Source organism: Sciurus vulgaris (assembly GCF_902686455.1).
Source record: "Sciurus vulgaris genome assembly, chromosome: 6".
Taxonomy (NCBI): domain Eukaryota; kingdom Metazoa; phylum Chordata; class Mammalia; order Rodentia; family Sciuridae; genus Sciurus; species Sciurus vulgaris.
This window is the reverse complement of record NC_136466.1, coordinates 102,744,819-102,762,993: the sequence shown is the minus strand read 5'-3', so window position 1 is coordinate 102,762,993 and position 18,175 is coordinate 102,744,819. Positions and strand designations below refer to the sequence as shown.

The following is an 18,175-nucleotide window of genomic DNA, read 5'->3' as shown; positions in this document are numbered from 1 at the left end:
AACACTTAATGTTAAAACTCAGTATTATAAAATACTGCAGTTCATTATCAACAAGGTGAGTGAGTATGCATGCACCCATACATCAGTGTTAAACCAGGTTAAATAAGGATGCATAATCAGTGAGGAAGATGTACCTTTATGCCAAATATCACCAGCTCAAAGATCTTATTGGGCAAAGGCTATGGATAGGGCAGGGTGATTCTGAATGTTTTAGATTATCCTAAGGTTGTGGCATTCTCTCATTCTTCAGGAAAAGGTTTACCATGGTGTAAAGGGTATAGAGGAGAAAAGAAAGGAAAATGTCAGTTCAGTGTGAAATACTTGAACACACCTTACTTGATCCTATATGTAGATCAAGCACATAGCTGGTATTTAAACCCATGGATTACTTTTCTAGATTTCTGTAGATTTCCAAGGGGCAGTGGAAATAGGAGCTGCTGAATTCATTTAATACTTAAAATAGTTTGATCTAAACCTAATATAAAAAACAAATGTTAGATTCATTCATTTAGGAAGTACTTTTGAGAGTCTTTAGACACAGGAACTTTTCTGGACAATAGAGAGCAAAACACAAAATTCTGTGCCATTGTGGAGTTTGAATTCTAGTCAGAGAAACAGAAAATAATAAGATGAGTAAATTAAATATTAAGTATAAGCTATGCTAAGTGGAAGATAAAAATGAAACAGGGAAGGATGATAGAAATACCAGGATGGGAATAATGAAAGGAGTTGTGACTTCAGCCAGGGAACCAGAAAGGCCTCAGGGAGAAGGTGCCAAGTCTATCTAGAGGAAGAGCATGCTGGACAGAAAAACCACTTGTCCAGAGGCCTTTATGTCCTTACATGACAATATGGAGGTTAATGGGCCACATTATATGTAGGATGTTGTATGCCTTTTTAAGGACTTCAGCTTTTACCTTACATAGATTAGAAACTATTGGAACATTTTAAATAGTCAAGTGGCATAGTCTAACTTACATTTTAACAGGATTAGTCTGGCTGTTATATTGATAACAGACTGTAGGATGGCAAGTGCAGAAGAAGATATAACACATAGGAGGCTAGTTCAACAATTGGGTGAAGAATGAGTGATAGTGAATATAATGAATACAGTGAATATATAGTGAATATAATGTTTACAAGGAGGATTTGCTGAAATGGTTATGGGAAAAGAAGAGTAAGCAAAGAAGACTGAAATGGATAGGGAGCAGCTAGGAAGTTAGAGGTAACTCTGTAGATGTTGTATCCTGGAAGCCAAATTCATAAAGGAAGTATTTGAAGGGGTAAATGTTAAACAGCTGAGTTGAATGCTGCTACATATGGAGTAAGAAAGATCAGAACTGAGGACTGATTGACAGATTCAACAATATAACTTTACCGGACTTTAGTATAATATTTTCAGTGGGGAGTTGGAAGACCAGATATTTAAAAGGAATGAGAGGAGAGAATTGGAGATGAGATCACAAATATAGGCAGCATGTTGGAAAGTTTCACTGTGAAGAAAAGGAATGATATCAGGCAGAGTTAAGGGGAAAGTAGGTAAAGTGATTTTTTTATGTTTGTTTTTTTTTTTTTTTTTTAAGATGAAAGAAAGAATGTTTTTATCCTGATAGGAGAGAAGAAAACAAGCATCAACTCATAGGAAGAATAGCTGAAATACTGTCTTTACATAGATATGACAGGATCCAGTGCACAACTAATGGATTAGTTTAGCTAGGAGCTTGGGCACTTCTTATAGTGACAGTAGAGAAGGTAAAATTAATGGACACAGAGGAAGGTAACTGACGGAAGTCATGGAAACTGTCTGAGGTTTAGACTAGTTGATTGATTAATCTTGTTTCTAGACAAATTAGATTTGAATCACTTAATCACATACATGTTTACACATGGGAATTAAATTTCTCGTTTGGAGGCAATGCTTTTTTAAAAATGATTTTTAAAAAAAATTTTTTAAATTTCATTAAAAATGAAATAACGAACTGGGGATATAACTCAATTGGTAGAGTGCTTGCCTTGAATGCACAAGGCCCTGGGTTCAATCCCCAGCACCACAAAAAAAAAAAAAAAAGGAAAGAAAGAAAGAAAGAAATCAGGTAATCTCACAATACTCACAAAGAAAGAAATTCTATACTCTTCTATGTAAATTGGTAGAATTTTATTAAATATAATTACATTTGATTTTTGTTCCTTATTCAGAGTATCCTACCAACATTTAAAGTAGATAAAAATTATTGTTGAATAGAAAATTTGTGTTTAGATATGGGTTTATGAGAATGGGGTCTTTTATGTGTTCAGTCTATTTTAAGCAAAAATTTAAGCTACAATTGTACTATTTTAAATTTTGCAAAATTTCTCTCTTCAAAGATGTTTAGTTTATATTTTCCTATATTTTATATATTATTATTTCTTTAATTCATTTTTAGATTACTTCAGATCAGATATATAAACCGCTGGTTCTAATTTTTTGTTGTTTTTGCTTTTAAATTTTTTCAGCATATTTTTTGATGTCAGTAAAAGCATTTTTTAAATTATTTTTAAATTTTTTACAGACTGCATTTTGATTCATTGTACACAAATGGGGTACATCATTTCATTTCTGTGGTTGTAGATGATATAGATTCATTCCATTCGTGTAATCACACATGTACATAGGATGATGCCTTGTCTCATGCCACCATTTTTCATACCCCGCCTCCTTGTCATTTCCTTCTATATAATCTAAAGTTCTTCCATTATTCTCTCACTCCCTACACTCCCAACCCCATTATATATCATTCTCCACTTATCAGGGAAAACATTGGTCCTTTGGTTTTTTGGGATTGGCTTATTTCATTTAGCATATTCTCCAATTCCATCCATTTATTTGCAAATGCCATAATATTATTATTCTTTATGGCTGAATAATATTCCATCATGTATATATACCACAGTTTTTTATCCATTCACCTACTGAAGGGCATCTAGGTTGGTTCCACAATCTAGATATTATGAACTGAGCTGCTATAAACATTGATGTGGCTGTTACTATAGTATGCTGATTTTAAGTCCTTTGGGTATAAACCAAGGAGTAGGATAACTGGGTCAAAGGGTGGGTGCATTCCAAGTTTTCTGAGGATTCTCCACACTGCTCTCCAGAGTGGCTGTACCAATTTGCAACTCTACCAGCAATGTAAAAGTGTGCCTTTTTCCCCCACATCCATGCCAACATCTATTATTGTTTGTGTTCTTGATAATAGCCATTCTAACTGGAGTAAGATGAAATCTTAGAGTTGTTTTAATTTGCATTTCTCTAATTACTAGAAATGTTGAACACTTTTTCATTTATTTATTAATTGCCTATATGTCTTTTTCTGTAAAGTATCTGTCCAGTTCCTTGGCCCATTTATTAATTGGGTTCTTTGTAATTTTGGTGTAAAGTTTTGTAAGTTCTTTATAAATTTTGGAGATAAGTACTCTATCTGAAGTGAGTGTGGAAAAGATTTTCTCCCACTCTGTAGGCTCTTTCTTCACGTTCTCGATTATATCCTTTGCTGAGGCAATGCTTTTTAGTTTGAGTCCATCCCATTTATTGATTCTTGCTTTGATTTCTTATACTTTGGGAGTCTTGTTGAGGAAATCTGATCCTAAGCCAACACGATGAATATTTGGGCCTACTTTCTCTTCTGTTAGGGGCAGGGTCTCTAGTCTAATTTCTATGTCCTTGATCCATTTTGAGTTGGGTTTTGTGCAGGGTGAGAGGTAGAGGTTTAATTTCATTTTACTGCATATGGATTTCCAGTTTTCCCAGCACCATTTGTTGAACAGGCTATCTTTTCTCTATTGTTTGTTTTTGGCTCCTTGGTCTAGTATGAGGTGACTGTATTTATGTGGTTTTATCTCTGTGTCTTCTATTTTGTACCATTGGTCTTCCTGTCTATACTGGTGCCAATACCATGCCATTTTTGTTACCATTGCGCTGTAGTATAGTTTAATATCTGGTATTATGATACCTCCTGTTTCACTTTTTCTACTCAGGATTGTTTTGGCTATTCAAGGTCTCTTGTTCTTCCAGATGAAGTTTGTGATTGTTTTCTCTATTTCTATGGGGAATGTGATTGGGATTTTAATTGGAATTGCATTGAATCTGTATAGCGCCTTTGATAGAATGGACATTTTGGCAATGTTAATTCTGCCTATCCAAGAACATGGGAGATCTTTCCATCTTCTAAAGTTTTCATCAATTTCTTTCTTTAATGTTCTGTAGTTTTCATTGTAGAGGTCTTTCACCTCCTTTGTTAGATTATTTCCCAAGTTTTTTTTTTTTTTTGAGGCTATTGTGAATGGAGGGTTTTCCTAATTTCTCTTTCAGAGGATTCATCACTTATGAATAGAAATGCATTATATTTATGTGTATTGATTTTATATCCTGCTACTTGCTGAATTCATTTATTAGTGCTAGAAGTTTTCTTGTGGAATTTTTTGCATTTTCTAAATATAGGATCATGTCATCAGCAAATAGTGACAGCTTAAGTTCTTTTCCTATTTGTATCCCTTTAATTTCTTTGGTCTAATTACTTTGGCAAGTGTTTCAAGGACAATGTTGAATAGAAGTGGTGGAGGAGAGCATCCATGTCTTGTTCCAGGTTTAGAGGGAATGCTTTCAGATTTTCTCCATTAAGAATGATGTTGGCCGTGGGCTTAGCATAGATAGCCTTTACAATGTTGAGGTATGTTCCTACTATTCCCATTTTTTTCTTGTGTTTTAAGCATGAAGGGGTGCTATATTTTATCAAATGCTTTCTCAGTATCTATTGAAATAATCATGTGATTCTTATCTTTAATCTGTTGATGTGATGAATTACATTTGTTGATTTTCATATGTTGAATAAACCTTGCATCCTTGGGATAAACCCCACTTGATCATGGTGCACTGTCTTTTTAATGTTTTTGTATGCGATTTGCCAGAATTTTGTTAAGGACTTTGCATCTATGTTCATCAGGGATATTGGTCTAAAGTTTTCTTTCCTTGAAGGATCTTTGTCTGGTTTTAGTATCAGAGTGATACTAACTTCACAGAATAGAAAATTCCTGGAATACTTTGAGGAGTGTTGGTATTAGTTCTTTTATAAAGTTCTTGTAGAATTCAGCTGAGAATTCATCTGTTCCTGGGCTTTTCTTGGTTGGTAGGCTTTTGATGGCTTCTTTTATTTTGGTGCTTGAAACTGATCTGTTTTAATTGTGTATGTCTTCCTGATTCAATTTGGGAGGATCATATGTCTCTAAAAATTTGTCAATGTCTTCGTTATTTTCTGTTTTATTGGAGTATAGATTTTCAAAGTAGCTTCTAATTATGGTATGTATTTCAATGGTGTCTGTTGTGATCTTTCCTTTTTCATCATGAATTCTAGTAATTTGAGTTTTTTCTCTCCTCTTCATTAGTGTGGCTAGGGGTTTATCAATTTTGTTTACTTTTTCAAAGAACCAACTTTTTGTTTTGTCAATTTTTTGAATTGTTCCTCGTTTCAGTTTCATAGATTTCAGCTCTGATTTTAATTTTTCCTGTCTTCTACTATTTTGGTGTTGATTTGTTTTTCTTTTTCTATGGCTCTGAGATGTAATGTTAGGTCATTTAGTTGTTGACTTTTTGTTTTTTTAATGTATGAGTTCAATGCAATGAACTTTCCTCTTTGTACTGCTTTCAGAGTGTCCTAGAGATTTTGATATGTTGTGTCATTTTTCTCATTTACCTCTAAATTTTTTTTTATTTCTTCACTGATGTCTTCTGTTATGATTGCATCATTCAATAGCATATTATTAAACTCCAGGTGTATGAGTTTTTTTTATAAGTCTTATCTGTTTTTTACATCTGCATTAGTAAGAAAAATTCAGGAAGCTAATGTTTGTTAAGATAAAAAGTAAATAGGTCTGAAATACTTGATACTAACTTAAGAACCAGAGTCCATAGATCTGAGAAAAAACATTATATATGTGAAATAACAAAATGGGTCTTCTTGTGATTTACCAGCTTTTACAATTAATTCTTTCAGGCAAACAAAATATATTTTTAGTCCATTGTATGTTAACTTTTTGAGCACAGCTTTGTCTTTGTGGTATTTCTATTTGTTTGGGGCAGAGCATTGAGGGTTTTTTCTGAACTTATTTTACCATCTTCATAATAATTTGCTTTTTCTTAGAATACAAGCAAATATGTGCGTATTTTTTAAACATTGTCATTTCATTTGTACTTTACCTACAGTCAAAGCAAGGGGAAGATGGATCAATAGAGAATAATACATTTATTGTCTTTCAGAAAGTCATTTCTTCAAGTGTCTGAATGTGTCTTTTGGTAGCAATTTTTATTATGTAAATAGATTTTCATCATTAATTATTAAAATTCCATAGTGCACGAGTCATTCACATTATTAAATAGCCCCATTCCTAGATGATAACAAAAAGGTTTAATGAGATCAAGATCATTTAGTGCTTCTGTCATATTCATTCAATGAGAAAATTTGTTTACTTTTATGCATAGAACCAAGTAGGGTAGAGGTACAGTAATTTGAAAGAAATTGATAGGTAACATTTCTGTGAACAAAAAATCAATTTTCTTGCTTTTATTTTGTCTTTTATTTTGATGTTATTAGGATTATTGGGGAGATAACTTATAATAAATAACACAATCTAATTAACTACCTCTGCTATTGTATACTATGCAATATACCATGAAAACCCTCAAAAACATTCAGCAGTTTTAGCAGATTATTAACTGAAAGGAGATCCCCAAAGTATTCTGAGACTTGAATGTTACAGTCAATAGCATTCCATACCACATCTTATATTTTTGTGTATCAAGATTTTTTTTTCTCTATGTCTTGATTTCCAGAATGTCCCCATAGTTTGTAAGGTTATTACTGATTTTATTTCTTAAACCAATAATTACATCCTAATACCATAGAGTTCATACGTTTTATTTTGTTTCTGCTTATGCTTAAAATATATAAAATAGTTGCTGTTTTCTTTTTTTATAGCTCAACCCTGCATTACCAAGATGGGTCACTTTCACCCTCTTTCTCGATGCAAACTCCTATGGCTTTTAAGAATGTTCTGAATAGTTTATACTCCCGTGACTCCAAAGCAGTGGTGGTGTTTGTCACTAGAAAACTATCAGGTTATTATGTATTTTGTGAAACATCCTTCTCTACAGGAAACTGGATCCAAATTGAAGTAACATCTTAATTTAAGTTGATCAGAATGTCATAAAAATATAAAAATGTAAATGTCATCAGTATAGCAGGAGACCAAAGCTCACAGCAACTTACCCAACTGGCCTTTCATTTGCCTCAATAAAATCAGATGTAACCTAAAAATAATTTATCATTGTGTAGTTTTTAAGTATTATTTCAGAACCATTTTGATTACATGTGAAAAAAAATTAAATATATAAATATTCTAAGAATTAGCAATTTTGACAAAACATTTTCTAATCTCAACATAATTAGAAAAGCATATTAATATTTAGTGGAAAAATTGGATTTTTCTTATAGGGATAGTCTTTCTTGTATTTTGAAGTATTTTGAAGCTATGCTTAACTGGCTCCTAATTAGCCATCACGGGAGGAATTATTTTAATGACTCATTATTATTTTATTAAATAATCAGTGCTTTTATATTATAATTATGTTAATAGAAATTGACACTATTTCTTACAATTAGAGAATAACTGAATCAGCATTACTAAAAGTACAGATAAGAAGATACTTTTCTAGAATGTTTTAGTTTTCTTAGTTTCATACTGAAGTTACACAACCATTACAAAAATAAAATAAGCTTTACTTATGCTTTTCTGAATAATTATTAGCCTGAGATTTAGCACATCAGTTTAATTTATCCTGTTTTTCAACTAACAGGAAGGTCCCTGTATAACTGCTATCAGTCATTTGGGCTTCTACTTACTTGGTGGGCTTCCTGAAAGGAAGTGTGGTTATAGAATAGCCTTTTTGAAAATAAATGAATGGCTATGTCAAACAGTTGATGAATACTGATATAGTTGCTTTTAAAAATAGAACAGAATCCAAAATTTCTAAGTATCAAAGGACTCGTTGCTTCAAACAGTGAATGTCTACTCACAGAGGGGATAACAACATGTACTGCCAAAGTGATTACTCAGAAATTTAACTTTAGAATCAAAGATTTTGCTCTTAATCTTCATCCAGCTTGTTTATCATAAACACATTTATTTGTAAGTTCTTAGTAAAAATTTTAATTTAGTAAAACCCATCATCAAACTGAAAAAACAATTTGTATTTTCTAGCAATAGTAGGTTTTTACATGTAAGCATTGTTGCTAGGAATGACATTATATGCTTCAGAATATGCTTTATCTAGATTTGTATGCTTATGTGCTTCCAAATATTTATAGTTCTAGATCTTTTAATTCAGGTCAAGCATTTTCCCAAATAGGGACTAGAGACCTAGAAAGGTTGGATACATTGCTCTTAGTCACACAGGAAAAAAGAATGAGAACATCTTTGCCTTTTTTTTTTAAATTTATTTTTATTGTAAACAAATGGTATATATCTTGTTTCTCTGTACATGAAGTAGAGGCATACCATTTGTATAATCATACATTTACATAGGGTAATAGTTTTTGATTCATTCTGTTATTTTTTCCCTTCCGTACCCCTCCCACCCCTCTTTTCCCTCTATACAGTCCCTCCTTCCTCCATTCTTGCCCCCCTCATCTTTGCCTTTTAAAACAATAAATTATAGATTTACTCATCTACTTTTGAAATGTTATAAAAACCCTTGGAAATTCCCTAACACTGAGAAAATTGCCATTGACATAAGAGAATAATGAAAATATTTTTCCTATAAAGAAGAAAGATCCTATGTGTGTATAATTGCTCTAGAAACTTGGTCTACATCATCAGATTGAATTTATAAGACTCTAATAAATGTAATTTGTAGACAGAATTATAAAATACATAAATTACTATTGAAGTCTTTTCTGAGTATGTTAATTGCTTCGAACTCTTCCTATTTACTTACCTGAGAACTCTCAAAAGTGCCAAAGTTTAGTTAGGTGTGTTGGTGCATGCCTATAATTCCAGCACATGGGGAGGCTGCAGAGGGAGGATGGTGAATTCAAAGCCAGCCTCAGCAACTTAGCAAGGTCCTAGGCAACTTAGTAAGACCCCGTCTCAAAGTAAAATATAAAAAGGTCTGGGGATGTGGCTCAGTGGTTCAGTGCCCCTAGATTGTTCAATCCTTGGTAGCAAAAAAAAAAAAAAAAAAAAAAAAAAAAAAAAAAAAAAAAAAAAAAAGCTAAGGTTGTTAACAAATCTATGATAATTTCCCCATATTTTGCTATTAAAATGTAACTTTGATATGACCTCCCAGGCAACTATTTTTATATTTTTATATATTCTTAGGCAAAAAAAAAAGAAATCTGTTAGTCTTTGACTAGGCATGAGTGAGAAGGTTGACAAATTCTTTCCCCAGAAAACAACTATGAATCTAAAATTGACCAAAAAAATAAAAGGAAGAAATAAATTTTAAAACATTGATAAAAGACAAACAGCCATATGAGAACTGTTCATACTGAAATTTGGGTCAGGACTGGGAGTGTGTGGCCTAACACTGCCACTTTTGCTGCGTGAACCTTTTCCTGATCTTTGTTAGTATGGAAGTTTTGCCAGGATCTGGCAGGCCATGAGGACTCTCCTGTGCCAAAAGATGCTTGCTGAATTTGCAGCACAGAGTGATATTCACACCTGATACCATTTATAGTGGAGGTATGATCTTGACAGCAGTGAAATAAATTAATTTGGCCAATAGAACTACTAACTTGAGGTTATGATTATGTTTGAAGAAAACATATTCTTGCCTTAGAGTGTGCATGTACATATACAATCAAGACTGAAGGAGGCACAAGCTATTTATACATTTCTGACCTACCCTGAAGATATACACATGCGTATAGAATGAAAATGTTGAACTTGAACTTTAAGTCAACACCCCACCCCCAGCCCCATAGAAGACAAAGGAAAGAACCTTGTTGGTTTAAGGTGTTTGAGTACAAACACTACTATGAGTTACTTGCTGACCACTAAGTGATCCAGACACAAAGGCAACCAATTATACTCCAGTATTAAATTTTTTAAAATAAAATAAACTATACAAAGACATTAGTGGGTGCTCACCATAATAAAAGTACATTTCATGCATTTACCCAAGGCAAGTTACTTATCTATCAAGAAGAAATGATAGCAACCTTCAGAAAGAAAATAACCAAATCTAGAGTTCATATATTATTTAAATTGTGTAGCTTTTGACAAAACCAAACCTGCATTGAAAAAGTGTTTCCTGTATTCATGAAAAAGAAAGTAGTCAGTAGAAACTTTTTCACAGTATTCCCAAATATTGCATTGCATAAACACAAACTCTAAGCACAATTACAGATATGTTCAGATAACTCAAGGAAAACACATTTAAAAAATTAAAGGAGAATATGACAAAAGTGTACCAACAAATGATGATTCTCAATAAGGAGATAAAAATTATTATTTAAAGAGCAAAAAATAAATTCTGGAGTTTGAGTATAATGAAAAAACACTAGATCAGATTAACAGCAGATTCAAGATGACAGATTAAAAAATCAGTGCACTTGAAGATAGATCAATGGAATGTGTAATACTTGAAGAAAAAGAGCAAAAGTTCAAAGATAAATGAACAAATCTTCAGAACTGTTGGTAAATATTAGGTGTACCAATATATGTGTAATGCAAATTTGAGAAGGAAGACAAAGAGAAAGGTAGGAAAAATACTTCAAGGAGTAAAGTCCCAAATCTTCCAAATTTTAGGAAATACATTATGTATTGAAAATAACTCAGTGAGCCCTAAGTAGGATAAATACCAAGAGATATGTACTGAGATTCATCAACATAGCTAAGCAGTTGAAAACCATAGAGATGATCTTGAGAGCAGTCAAAAAAATTACTTGTCACATACAAGGGACCACCAATATTATCTGAAGCAGGCCAGAAGGCACTGGAGTGACATTTATAAAGCTTTAAAAGAAAAAGAAAATGTAATTTAAGAGTTTTTGTATACAGCAAAGTATCTTTCAAAATGACAATGAAATAAAGACATATTTGTTGATTAAGAGATTCATTGCTCTTTCTATCATCCTTCCCATCCTCACAGACCCCCCTCCCCTCACTCCCCTCTGCACAATCCAAAGCTCCTTCATTCTTTCCTATGCACCACCCCCACCATGGATCAGCATCCATCTTGTACAGCCAGAGGAATGAAGTTATGCTCCATTTGTGTACAATGTGTCAAAATGTATTCTACTGTCAAGTATAACTAATTAGAACAAATTTTAAAAATAAAAAAAGATTCATTGCTTAACCTACTTATCTGAAATACTAAAGGAAATCCTTGAGACTGAAAGGAAATACACTAACTGGTACCTTGAATCTATAGGAATAAATAAAAATAATGATAAACAAAATACTTGGGTCAATATACAATACTCTGTATATATGTACTTTATTTTAAATCTGTTAATGTCTTTGACACCAAATTGTACAATACAGTAATACATATACCTATGTATACATACATATACACACAATAATGGGTCATCTGGGTCAGACCCAGATGTCTTCAGTGTTGTTTTCTATTAAATATTTATAGAAGAAATTATACTGTTCCCTGATAGACTCTTAGAAGACACAGCAGTTATCACTTCCATCTTAATCTATGAGGCTAATATTGTCAACACTTAAGCAGATAACAAAACTATTTATTAATATTCATGAAGATAAGTGTAATAATTCTAAATAATGTAAACAAAGTGAAACAAACAACTTATAGAAAACATATCATGACCAATTGAGATTCATCCTTCTAATGAAAAGGTAGTTTTGCATTTGAAAATTAATTAATGTCTTTCATCTTAATAGAATAATGCATGAAATTCACATGATCATTTGAATACATTCTGAAAGAGCACTTGACAAAATCCAGTACCTATTGATGATACTAAGCAAACTAGGAACATAAGGGAATTTCCTCAACCTGAGAAAGGCATCTATGCAAACTCATCATCCTAAGTAAACATCTAATTTGATGCTTATCATTAAATTATACTTAATTGCAAATCATACGTAATGACAAAATACTGACATTTTTTCCATCAATTTCAGAAAAACAACAAGAATGTCTGCTATTATAATTTCTGTTCAACCTTTTATTGAATGTTGTAGCCAGAACAGATAGGTAAGAGAATAAATAAATAAAGGACATTCAAATTGGAGAAGAAATAGGACTCTCTTTTTTTGCAGATAATATGACCTGCTAAGAAATTTGCTAAAGTACTATTAAAGTTAATAAATGAATTAAATAAGAATATAGTTTGCAAGACTAGCACAAAAGTCAATTGTATTTCTAAACAGTGGCAATAAAAAAGGCAAAAATAAAATTAAGAAAATAATTGCCTTGAAGGTAACATCAAAAAGAATAAAATACCTAGGAATAAATACTGAAAAATATAAGACTATTGAAAGAAAGTTAATTAAAATAAATGGGAAAATGTCTTGTGTTCATAGATTGGAAAGCTCAATATTGTTTAAACTCTCCCCATTTGAGATACAGTTTCAATATAATTCCTGACAAAACTTCCACCCCCACTTTTTTTTAGCAGAAACTGACACACTCATGAAAAATTCATATAGAATTTCAAGGAACCAGGATAAGCCAAAACATTCTCAAAGGCAAGGACAAAGAACTCTTCCTATTTCAAAAGTTACTACAGCAAAATCAAGACAGTGTTATTCTAGCATAAAGATAGTCATTATATAAATTAAATGGAATTAAGAGTCTAGAAACAAACCTTTATTGTTATGGTCAACTGATCCTGAGCAAAATTGCCAAGACAACTTAGTGGGAGAAAGGATAGATAAACTTTTGCACAAGTCAGTGCTTGGGCATTTGAATATCTACTTGAAAAGAAATCAAATCAGATGTTTACTTAAGATGAAACACAAAAATTAACTTAGATCATAGACATAAATGTTGCAAATGCCACTAAGAAATAAAACAAAATCTTTATGAACTTAATTTAAGTAATGAGTTCTTAGGTAAAACATAAAAGGCACACAACCTTAAAAAATATGATAGATGAGATTTAATCAAAGTTAAAGAAAACTTTTGTACTTCAAAAAGGTACTATTAAACTGGACATGGTAACACTTTCCTTTAATCCCACCAATTCAGGATGCTGAGGTAGGAGGATTGCAAGTTCCAGGGCAGCCTCCACAAGTAAGGGAGACTCTCAGCAATTTAGCAAGACATTGTCACAGAATGAAATATAAAAAGGACCAAGGATATAGCCCAGTGGTGAGGCACCCCTGGATTCAGTCTCTAGTATCAAAAGAAACAAACAAAAACATCAAAAAAAAATAGTGTAAAAGACACTATTAATAAAGTGATAATATGCCACAAATTGGGAGAAAATACTTGCAAATCATATCTGATAAGGGAATTCTTTACAGAATATATAAAGAACATTTCCAACTCTGTAATAAGAAAATAAGTAACCCAATTAAACAATAGGTCAAAGACTTGAAAAGGCATTTCATTGAAGAAGATACAAAAATGACTGAAAAGCACATGAAAAGGATGCACAACTTCATTAGTCATGTAAATTACAGCTAAACTCAGATACTACTACATCTAGTTGGGAGAATGGGTATGATATTAAAAACAAACAGTACTGGTGAGACTGTAAAATGGTTCAACCACTTAAGAAAACAGTTGACCATTTTCCAAAAATTTAAATGTATGGTATCATATGATATAACTGTTTTACTTCTCGGTGTTTACTCAAGAGAAATAAGAATATAGGTCTATACAAAGACATACTCAAAAGTTCATCATGGCGTTAGTCATAATAGCTTCAGAGTGGAATAAATTCAAGTGTTCATCAACTGTAGAAAGGATAACAAAAATGCCATATATTCACACATTCAAGTGTTATTGGCAATAAAAACAAGTGAACTTCTGATACATGCTGTGTCATGGATGAAAAGTGAGCAGATCATGATAAAGTGAAGGAAACCAGACCCAAAGATTGCTTTATTGTGTGATTCTATTCATATGTAATATTTAAAAGAGAAGACATTTATGGGCAAAGAAATCAGATTCGTTGTTTAAGACTGGAGTGGGAATGACAATTAATTACAAGAGGATCCAAGGGAACTTTAAGAAGTGACAAAAATGTCCTAAACCTGATTATGGTAATGATTGCACATGTTTAAATTTGCTACATCATTAAATTATACATTTTCAATGAGTGAATTTTATGATATAAAATTTATGATAAAATTTTATGATAGTGCATCAACAAAACTGTTTCTTAAAAAAGTATTTTTTCATGAGGTATTTCAAAACTCACAAAACAAGCAATGCAGTAATTGAGTATATTTAAATGCATTGAGATGCTGTAATTTTTAAAATTCATTTTAATAAATTCAAATCAGATGTTTACTTAAGATGTTTACTTAAAAATGCCTACATCACCAATTAGTTTGCCCTAGGAAAGTGAAAGTAAACATTTTCATTGGCCCTGTAAAACTGCAAATCAGGACTAAGCTGAAACAAAAGGTAGTGTGAATATAGCAGCAGTCTCTAAATCAGCTGAATATGTATAGGGTAGTTTGTAGAATTCTCATCTCTTTCTCTGATTGTGACAGGGATCTCTATTACAAATAGCACATCTGGTCCCTTAAGCTAATTCATCAACATCACTTAGAAGCCATATTTAAGATCAAAAGGATAGACAAGGTTACCAGTGAAGAGATTCTGGAGTATTGCCAGCCCACCAGCATCGATGTGGTACTTGCTACAACTTGGCTCTGAGAGCCTGGGGGATGTGTGAAGGATGGATATCAGCAGGCTTGCTGAACATATTCTGAATGCATGGTGTACGAAAGAGAACAGTTACAAGTAGGGTCAGAGGAAAGGCTTAGTGGTAGACCCTAACTGCTGAATTTAAGCCTTGTGATAAAACTGGGGGATGCTAATGAATACTAAACCTAGTAGCACAGGATTTTATAAAGAGAGATAAGGAATTAATTTGAGGATGATAAAACAAAAAAGAATTTAAGGTATTAGTTTTCAAGCTATATATATTAGCAACCATATTATTTTGTAAATTAAATGAATAACTTGTACAAAACCAAAGTTAAATATAATCAAGGCTGTATATTCTGTTTTTCTTTTGGTGACATCCATATTTTAAACAATTGATATGAATACATTTAAACAGGGAATTGGTTCCCTAGTTTTTTGTATTCATCACTACTTAGATGTGCCTCCTTTTTTTTTTTTTCAGTAGATGTGGTTTACTTGCATAACTTTGATTACTACAAATTCAGATGTCCTTCCATATCTATAGGGAATTATTTCCAGGAGCCCCATTGATACCACAATGTGTGAATGCTTAAGTCCCCTATATAACATGACATAGTATTTGCACATAATCTAGTGTTACACCCCATACAGTTGGCTCTTTGTATTTCCGAGTTTCATATCCACTGGTTCAATCAACCATGTATCAAAAGTTTTTAAATAAATGATGTATTTACTGAACATGTAAAAATTATTTTCCTATCATTTTCCCCTAAATAATACAACTGTTTCTACAGTATTATGTATTTGTTATTCTAAATAACCAAGTGATGACTTATACAGGAGAGTGTGTATAGATTATATGCAAATATAAGACCATCTCACATAAGGGATTTGAGCATCTGAGGATTGGTATCCACAGGGTTCCTGGAACTAATCCCCTATCAATAATGAGGAATGACTAAACTTTAAATCATGTGGCATAAAGGTTTAAATGAGATAGAATTAGATCCCTCATCTAATGAATATTTTAGGGATTATAAGTTCACTGCTCAGTTTCTGAAAACTTTGAATCCACCTAGCATTTCAAAAGTTGGACAATAATTAATGAGCATCAATTTGCAATGGGTATCCAGATTTCATAACGTTGTTTTGTGTAAACATTGCTGTAAACTTTCTTCATTAAATATATATATATATATATATATATATATTATCCCATTAGTTTCATAAATGAGATGATACTGGAAGCTAGTTACATATAAACTTGCTTTACCAGTTTGGACTATGTTTTTTTTTTTTTTTCTATAAGACCTTTTGTGGTATCCTGTTTTCCTCTTTTATCTTAAACTTTGTGAATTTTATTAAAATATGACTAGAGGTAATACCCTTATTGTCCTTATATTGTCTGAAATTTATAATGTGTGTGTGAATAATGAACAAATATTGGCAATATTGTGTGTTTCAGTCTAATATTTACAGTTACTGTGGTACAGAGAAACAGGAACCATCTCCATTTGGAGATTTGATGAATGCACATTAGCATCAAAACTAAATCCTACCAAAAAGTGATTAAAATAGAAAAAAAATCACCAAATGTAAACACTATAGCTCACTTTTTCCATTTCTCTTAATATAAAGCTCCACTTTCTATCATTGGAGATAAGTTTTAAGATATTCAGAGGGAACTAGGAATGATGTACAATATGAATGAGAACTTCAAAAATATTTATTGTGTGAGCTAGATTTGAGTTATGAGGCACTGACATGTAGTGATCCTCTTAGGCATTGTGATGGCAGATATTGTGATAACACAAGATGTATTAACTAAGATTATTCAAGTCATCTGGAATTTTTTGTCCACTGTATAATCTTGGTGATCACATGAGTGCTGAGTAGCAGTGATAGTGGTGATGGGATATCAGGATGCTTTCTAAGATTGTTAATTCAAAAGGCAATGATGGATTCCAAAGAAGATATTATCTGTCCTTCTTTGAATTTATTTCCAGTGGTTTTCATTTGAAAACATTTTTTATAAGGTTAAAATTGAGTAGAGACCGGAAGATAAATTTGAACTAGAGAAATACCTTCTGAGAAATGATCTTCATTTCATTCAAACTATGTTCTGAGAGACACACTGTTTAAATATTTTTGGCTAAAGATGATTTTTATAAGCAAATATATTTGAAATCATTTGAAATCACTGAGTTAATGAAAATTAAACAAATTCCTCTTTAAACTTTTCAGTGTTTAATACAGGAATTATTATGCAGTTCATTTCATTGAATTAGGAATATAGACTGCACTGTTTTCCACATTTCAATATTTGCATTATTAGAAAGTTAATTAATTTCTAACAGATTATGAGAAATGAAAAATTAAGTAAGTGCCTAACAGTGTTTGATATACTCTACTTTTTAATTTGTATTGGAATTAATTTTATTGATACTAACATTAGTAAACAATGTCTACTAAAGCATAGGCTCCTTTATTATCTGTGCACTTATCTTTTTATATTTTTTCTTTATTGGTTGTTTTATGTCATAGTGACATTTGTAGCATATTTGGAAGGGTGAAATTAGGAACTTAGGTAATGTTACATTTTAAAATAAAATGTAATGCTATCAGTTTTGGAGGATTTAAAATAGATTAAATAGTTTTTACTTTATCTGAAAATCACTTGCCACTTTTGTTTACATTTTTTTCAAAGGCTAATTAATGTTACCTCTTATGAAAAACCTGAGATTCTTTTCAGGATTTTCAATTGCATATCAAGACTACATTGGAGCTCTTTCTTTGCTATATTATGATATGGCTTTCTAAAGTGAAGTAAATTAGACTTTGCTACTATTGGAATCAGGGTGCACATAAATAATTTCTTTAAGGCATTATGTGTACAAAGTATTATATTTGGCTCTAATTTTTGTTACAAAGGATATTGGGACTAATGAATCATTTATTTTTAAAACTCAATTGTTTTTTCAATGAGAGTCTGTCTTTTATGCTTTTTTAATATCCAAAGATAAGCAAACAAGCAAAAGTATCTTATGATAGTTACAGGGAAAACCTTCCATAGACATCCTATTTGTGGGAAAGCCTTATAATCAAAACCAAGCTTTTATACCTTATGTTACAATGATTGTGACTGGAAGCTAAGTCTCTTAGTAACTCAGAATAAGAAGTCCCACAATCTGGCTATTGTGAATTGAGCAGCTATGAACATTCATGTGGCTGCATCTCTGTAGTATGCTGATTTTAAGTCCTTTGGGTATAGGCCAAGGA

At 31.9% G+C, this 18,175-nt stretch overlaps 1 protein-coding gene across 3 annotated transcripts in view; it reads left to right on the top strand.

The window, feature by feature from the left end:
• The window catches only part of XRCC4 (X-ray repair cross complementing 4), a 275,312-nt gene that overhangs the window by 130,873 nt on the left and 126,264 nt on the right, over nt 1-18,175 (top strand). The gene's annotated exons all lie outside the window — the stretch shown is intronic.